Here is a 6,347-nt window from a genome sequence, read left to right on the forward strand (position 1 = left end):
TTACTCTTTTTTTCCCCCCTTTTTTCTTTTTCCTTTTTCCACAGCCCTCGAGTCATATGGATGTTCCCGGGGCCAGGGATCAAACCTGAGCCAGAGCTGTGATTTGTGTCACAGCTGCAGCAAGGCCGGACCCAAACCCACTGTGCCACAGCGGGAACTCCAAGATTTACTCTTTGAGCAATTCAATATTTTTAAATTGAGGTATAATTGATTTACAATATCATGTTAATTTCAAGTGTACAGCAAGCAACATGATTCCGTTATACATGTATATTTCAGATTCTTTTTCATTATAGATGTTATATATATATATATTCTTTTTCAGATTATTTTCCCTTGCAGGTTTTTATAAAATATTGAGTATAGTTCCCTTTGCTATACAGTAGGTCCCTGTTGTCTGTCTATTTTATATATTGCAGGGTGGATATGTTAATCCCAAACTCCTAATTTACCCTCCCCACATCCCCCTTTCCCCTTTGGTCACCCTAGGTTTCTTTTCTATGTCTGTGAGTCTATTTCTGTTTTGTAAATAAGTTCATTTGTATCATTTTTTTAAAGATTCTACATATAAGCGATATCATGTGATATTTGTCTTTCTCTGACTTACTTCTTAGTGTGAGAATCTCTAGGTCGATCCGTGTGGCTGCAAATGGCATTATTTCCTTCTTTTTTATGGCCATGTAATAGTCCATTGTATATACGTACCACATCCTCTTTATCCATTCATCTCTTGATGAGAATTTAGGTTGCTTCCATGTCTTGGCTGTCGTAACCGTAACCGAGCTTCGGTGAACATTGGGGTGCAGGTGTCTTTTCGAGCTATGGTTTTGTCTGAACATAGACCTGTGAGGGGGATTGCTGGATCACATGGCCCACTAGGAAGGATTTCTTCAAGCAGATGAACTTAAGAGAAAATCTGATGAAAATATTTGTGTTGAGAAGATATTTACCCAACTCAGGGAGAGTTTGGGGATAAATTAATGATAATTACTGACAGGGAGTTCCTGTTGTGGTGCAGCAGAAGCAGATCCTCCAACGAGGAACCATGAGGTTGTGGGTTCGATTCCTGGTTAAGGGTCCGGTGTTGCTGTGAGCTGTGGTGTAGGTCGCAGATGCAGCTTGGATCTGGCGCTGGTGTGGAACATGCACATGACTCGAGGGCTGTGTAGGCCGGTAGCCATAGCTCTTGTTGGACCCCTAGCCTGGGAACCTCCATATGCCGCGGGCATGGTCCTAAAAAAAAAAGATGACTACCAACAACTAGGCAAAACAAACAAAAAAAAGACAGTTATTAATTCTGGGAGGAGGGGAAGGAAATGTCTATAATAATTTTACTGCTTAAAGCAACTTAGTAGCACTATTCACCAGAGTGAAAACCACCCAAATGTCCATCAACTGATGAGCAGATAAACAGAATACACAGTAGACATACTGTGGAATATGATTCCACCTTTGAAAAAGAATGAAGTCCTGTCATTTGCTACGACACAAATGAACCTTAAAGACATTATGCTCAGTGAAATAAGCCAGACACAAAATAACATTTTGTATGATTCTACTTACGTGAGGTACCTAGAAGAGCCACATTCATAGAGACGGAAAGTAGAACAGAGGGTTCCAAGGGCTGAGGGTGGGCAGAGGGAGAGGGCGTCCGTTAGTCTTTAGCGGGCACAGTCTCTGAGATGATGGAAAAGTGATGGACGTGGTTGGTGGTGATAGCTGCATGTCTTTGTGAATGGTAATGCCACTGACGCGTGTTCTTACAAACAGTTCAGGGAGTTCCCGTCGTGGCGCAGTGGTTAGCGAACCTGACTAGCATCCATGAGGACGCAGGTTCAATCCTTGGCCTCCATCGTTGGGTTAAGGATCTGTGTTCCGTGAGCTGTGGTGTAGGTTGCAGACGTGGCTCCGATCTGGCATGGCTGTGGCTCTGGCATAGGCCAGCGGCTACAGTTCTGACTCAAGCCCTAGCCTGGGAACCTCCATAGGCCGCAGGTGCGGCCCTAAAAAAAAAAAAAAAAAATTTAAAGTGTGAACGTTATATTATGTATATTTTTAAACAAGTTTTAAATGGAAAAAACCCTATAAGGTGCTGTAAAAATGAATTATAATTATTTTTCTCAAACTGAAAAATATTAGATTTTAAAAACTCAGGTGTTAGGACCCTCATTTTCTAAATGCGCGTTTCTTGCATTAGTTTTGGGATGTCCTCGTTAACGCTTGTATAATAAATAGCCTCTTGATGTTATTTTCAGCCCTTATCACTAGATATTGAACGTGATTGGAATGTTTTTGAAGGTTTCCTCACTTTCATTTGCCTTAGACAATATTTTAAGTTGTCAAAGTCAGATCTTTTGCAGCTTTGATGGGAACATAATTTGTTCTTAAAAATCACTTATTTTTTTTAATCTCCCGTGTTATTTTAATCCATTTCCCCATTTCTCATATTTAAACCATATATTTGGCAGATAACTTGAAACAGTATGATTTGGTCAGAATTTTCTTTATATGATGATGGGAGCATCATTTTGTCTCCATGTCTTCTTGGGTGATGCAGCATATACATCTGTTAAAGAAAAGAATCACTTTCCAGGGGAGGGAGATAGAAAAATATATTCTAAACTTGGATTTTGAGTTTGTGGTCTCGTCCTAATTTTTGTGTTGGTCCTAACTGCAACATGCCGATATGTGTTTTTGAGAATTTTTGTTTAAGTGAAGTATTGTATGAAAGTTTACAAAATAAAGGAAGCTCACCTACATTTGAATCTGTAAGCAAGATAACATGCAAGTGGTACCAAATTAATAAATTTGTATGAATTTGGACTATCTTTTGCCCATGACTATACTTGTACAAATAAATGTGGCTTAGACTTGTGGGGGGGGGAAGGAATCTCGTTTTCATTTTTATTTATTTTTATTTTCTTTTTGTCTTTTTGCCTTTTCTGGGGCCGCACCTGCGGCATATGGAGGTTCCCAGGCTAGGGGTCTAATCGGAGCTGAAGCTGTTGGCCTATGCCAGAGCCACAGCAACGTGGGATCTGAGCCGCGCCTGCAACCTACACCACAGCTCACGGCAACACCAGATCCTTAACCCACTGGGCAAGGCCAGGGATTGAACTCCTGTTTTACCTTATTTTAAAAGTCTGTTATAAGAAATGTATATTCTAATAGGGGAGTTCCCATCGTGGCGCAGTGGTTAACGAATCCGACTAGGAACCATGAGGTTGCGGGTTCGGTCCCTGCCCTTGCTCAGTGGGTTAACGATCCGGCGTTGCCCTGAGCTGTGGTGTAGGTTGTAGACGCGGCTTGGACCCGGAGTTGCTGTGGCTCTGGCGTGGGCTGGCAGCTGCAGCTCCGATTCGACCCCTAGCCTGGGAACCTCCATATGCCGCAGGAGCGGCCCAAGAAATAGCAAAAAGACCAAAAAAAAAAAAAGGAATGTATATTCTATTCTAATAAATAAGTCTTCTGGTGATAATGTCTATGCCTTGATATTTTATGTCTCTGATAATACATAATTTTTAATGTAAAGATCTGACCATGCCATATGGCTTAAAATTTTCTTTTTTTAGACGTTCCTATTAAGGCTCAGTGGGTTAAGGATCTGGTGTTGTTGAAGCTGTGGTGTAGATCACAGCTCAGATTTCATCCCTGGCCTGGAAACTTCCATATGCATATGCCGTGGGTGGGGCGAAAAAAAGAAAAAAAAATTGCCTTTTTAAAACTTTACATTTTGCCTTCTGTCCAGATAAACATACCAATTTTCTTTAACTTTATTTTTTTCCGTCTTTGACTTTAATCATTTAAAAAGTTTCATAGTTACACACCCATTTTCTTAACATGTATTTTTAATGACAACTCTGAAATCAAGATGTATGTGATATTAAACCAAGTCGCTCTGTAGTTAAAAAGGAGGTTTAGAAACCTTCCTTGGGCATATATTGCGTATTTTCTCAGGAATATATTAAATAGGAATCCCGAGTTTAAGAACACAGCAATTCCCATTTTAAACCACGAGATTATTTTTTCTCCTTCTTCAGTCAAGAAAAATACAAGCTTGTTTAGAGATGAGGGACCCTCTTGCTTGAGGGTGCCTGGGTGGGAAAGGACTCCAGATGCTCTGCTGGATTCTACCCGGAGCCACATTGCTAAGCAGTTACAATCGCCCAGAAGCCGCCAGACGGGTTTAACGAGAAGGCGCAGCTCACTACACCCTCCTCTGCAAGACGCAACAGCTTCAGGGTTGGCTGAAACTGCAGGGATCTGTGCTTGAACTCTTTTCCTCGATGCAAAACCTGTCTGATGTCAGCAAGGTTTAAATGTTTCAGCTTAAATTCTGCACATCGGCTTTTTTTTTTTTTTTTAAAGGCATGCATCAAATCAGGCTAACTTTCTTGTCAAGGGCACTGATGTACAGCAGAGAAAGCTGCTTCTCTCCGCTCCTGTTGTGTTTGCATGACTTTTTCTTGAATCCAACTCTTGCTAAAGGGACGCTTTCTCCTTTGGAGATAACTGGTCCGTCCACTAAATCCCCAGGAGCTTGTTAAAGAAACCGGCAGTAGTAGCCCAGCGTTCTAAGACATCCCAAGTGGGAATGTGCCTGGATCACTGAACATTTCAGGAGAACGCTCTGGGTTCTGAGCTAGGTCTGCAGCCCTGTGCTGAGGGCTACAGAAGGATTGATGGAAGGAAGTTCCTGCGAGGACTTGCCTGCGTCCTGCTGGGCAGGACTGTTTTTCTAAACGTGTTTGGTGGTGGTTGGAACTGGCTTCCATGACTACTTGCTCACCGCTCCAGCCCTGCCTCACCCTCTCTTGTCTCCACAGGGAGTGCTGTTTGCCATGAGTGTGAAAGTTCCAGAACAGGGGTGGATCACTGGTACAGAAGGCTCCAACAACAACAACAACATTTTTTTAATGTATAAAAGAATAAAAAAGAAGAAAGTTCCAGCATTTCCCCCTGGCCACTTTTTAAAAGTCTTTTTTTTAAAAAAAATAGTATGCACTTTTAAAAGCAATGTTAATAGGACATTTTAAATGAGGTTGGAAAATGCTCAGGACGTGATGCTAAATTGAGAAGCTGGATACAAATCTGTATCGAGAAACTGACATCAGGGAAAATGTTCAGGGGGAGAAAAAACTGGAAGGAAATCTACAAAAAATGCCTAAGGTGACTGCTTTTGTCTGGATGGTGTATTGTAGATGAAATTTTCTTACCTGTTATGTATCTCGCCTTTTAACTTTTTTGAGTATCCTACAGGAAACATACAAACGTTTTATAATCCAGAAGGGAAAACCCCAGTTTTGGACTCATCCTTCTTAGCAGGACTCTTACTTGATGTGCTAGCAAACCTGCAGCTCTAATCTAGGTTTGCCCTCGGAGGCTGCGACATGGGCAAAAAATGCAGATGCTCATGGCTGCTTTGTACCCACGTACAACGAGCAGTTTGCATAGAGTTTCTTCCCAACCATCTGTAATCTTACCGAGTCCCCGAGAACATTAAACTATTGCAACCGTAGATTTTAGGAGCGTCAATTGAAGTTGAGGAGAGTTTTGTCTTTTTTCCTCTAGCTCCTGCTCTATTTAGAGTCTCACTTTTTGTGTTTTTGCGATACTGCTGGTTGATTTACGGTTCCTACTTTGTCTCCTGCTTTTAAATGCTTTAGATGTCAACGTGATGGACGACAGGAATTCATTCTTTAAACTCTCTTACGTGGACACTTCTCTGCAGCTGGTGCAATAAATCCTTTTTGATGATAAAATGATAATGGTTGGGGGAACTCGCTATTGCCTGTGAATGCCTGCCATTCTGAAAGGTGGTCAATTCCGGTGACGTGTGGGGTGTGTTACACTCTACCCAAAGTTAGACGTCAGGTCATTTACGGCTTCATTTCTATTCTGGCTTTATGCTGTATGTATATGAATCCCTGGTCTCACTTTTTCTAAATGATGGAAACAAACCATCTATATTTAAAACGAAGCAAACCAAAATGAAAATATGCCCTGTGGTTTGGGGCTTATCAAGAAAGACAGTCACCTCACCTACAGGAATACAGCTAAAAATAATGAGTCATTTTTCCGGGGGGGATGTAACTTCTTCGAGGCATGCTGATTACTTTATAGTAACTGTGTTCCCAGACATTCTATATAGTCAGCGAAGGAAATTAACAATTGAGAGAATGGTTTCTTGGTTTCAGATGAATACCAATCATTGTTCAGAAAGGTATTCTTTCACGACTGACAGGACAGGTATTTTGACGTCGTGGAAGAGGCTGGAAACAGAATTCTGACATTTTAGGTATGAAGTAACTCTGGGGACTTTCTGAAGCTCTCTGAGACTCACTATT

The sequence above is a fragment of the Phacochoerus africanus genome, chromosome 9 (genome assembly GCF_016906955.1).
Source record: "Phacochoerus africanus isolate WHEZ1 chromosome 9, ROS_Pafr_v1, whole genome shotgun sequence".
Classification (NCBI taxonomy): Eukaryota; Metazoa; Chordata; class Mammalia; order Artiodactyla; family Suidae; genus Phacochoerus; species Phacochoerus africanus.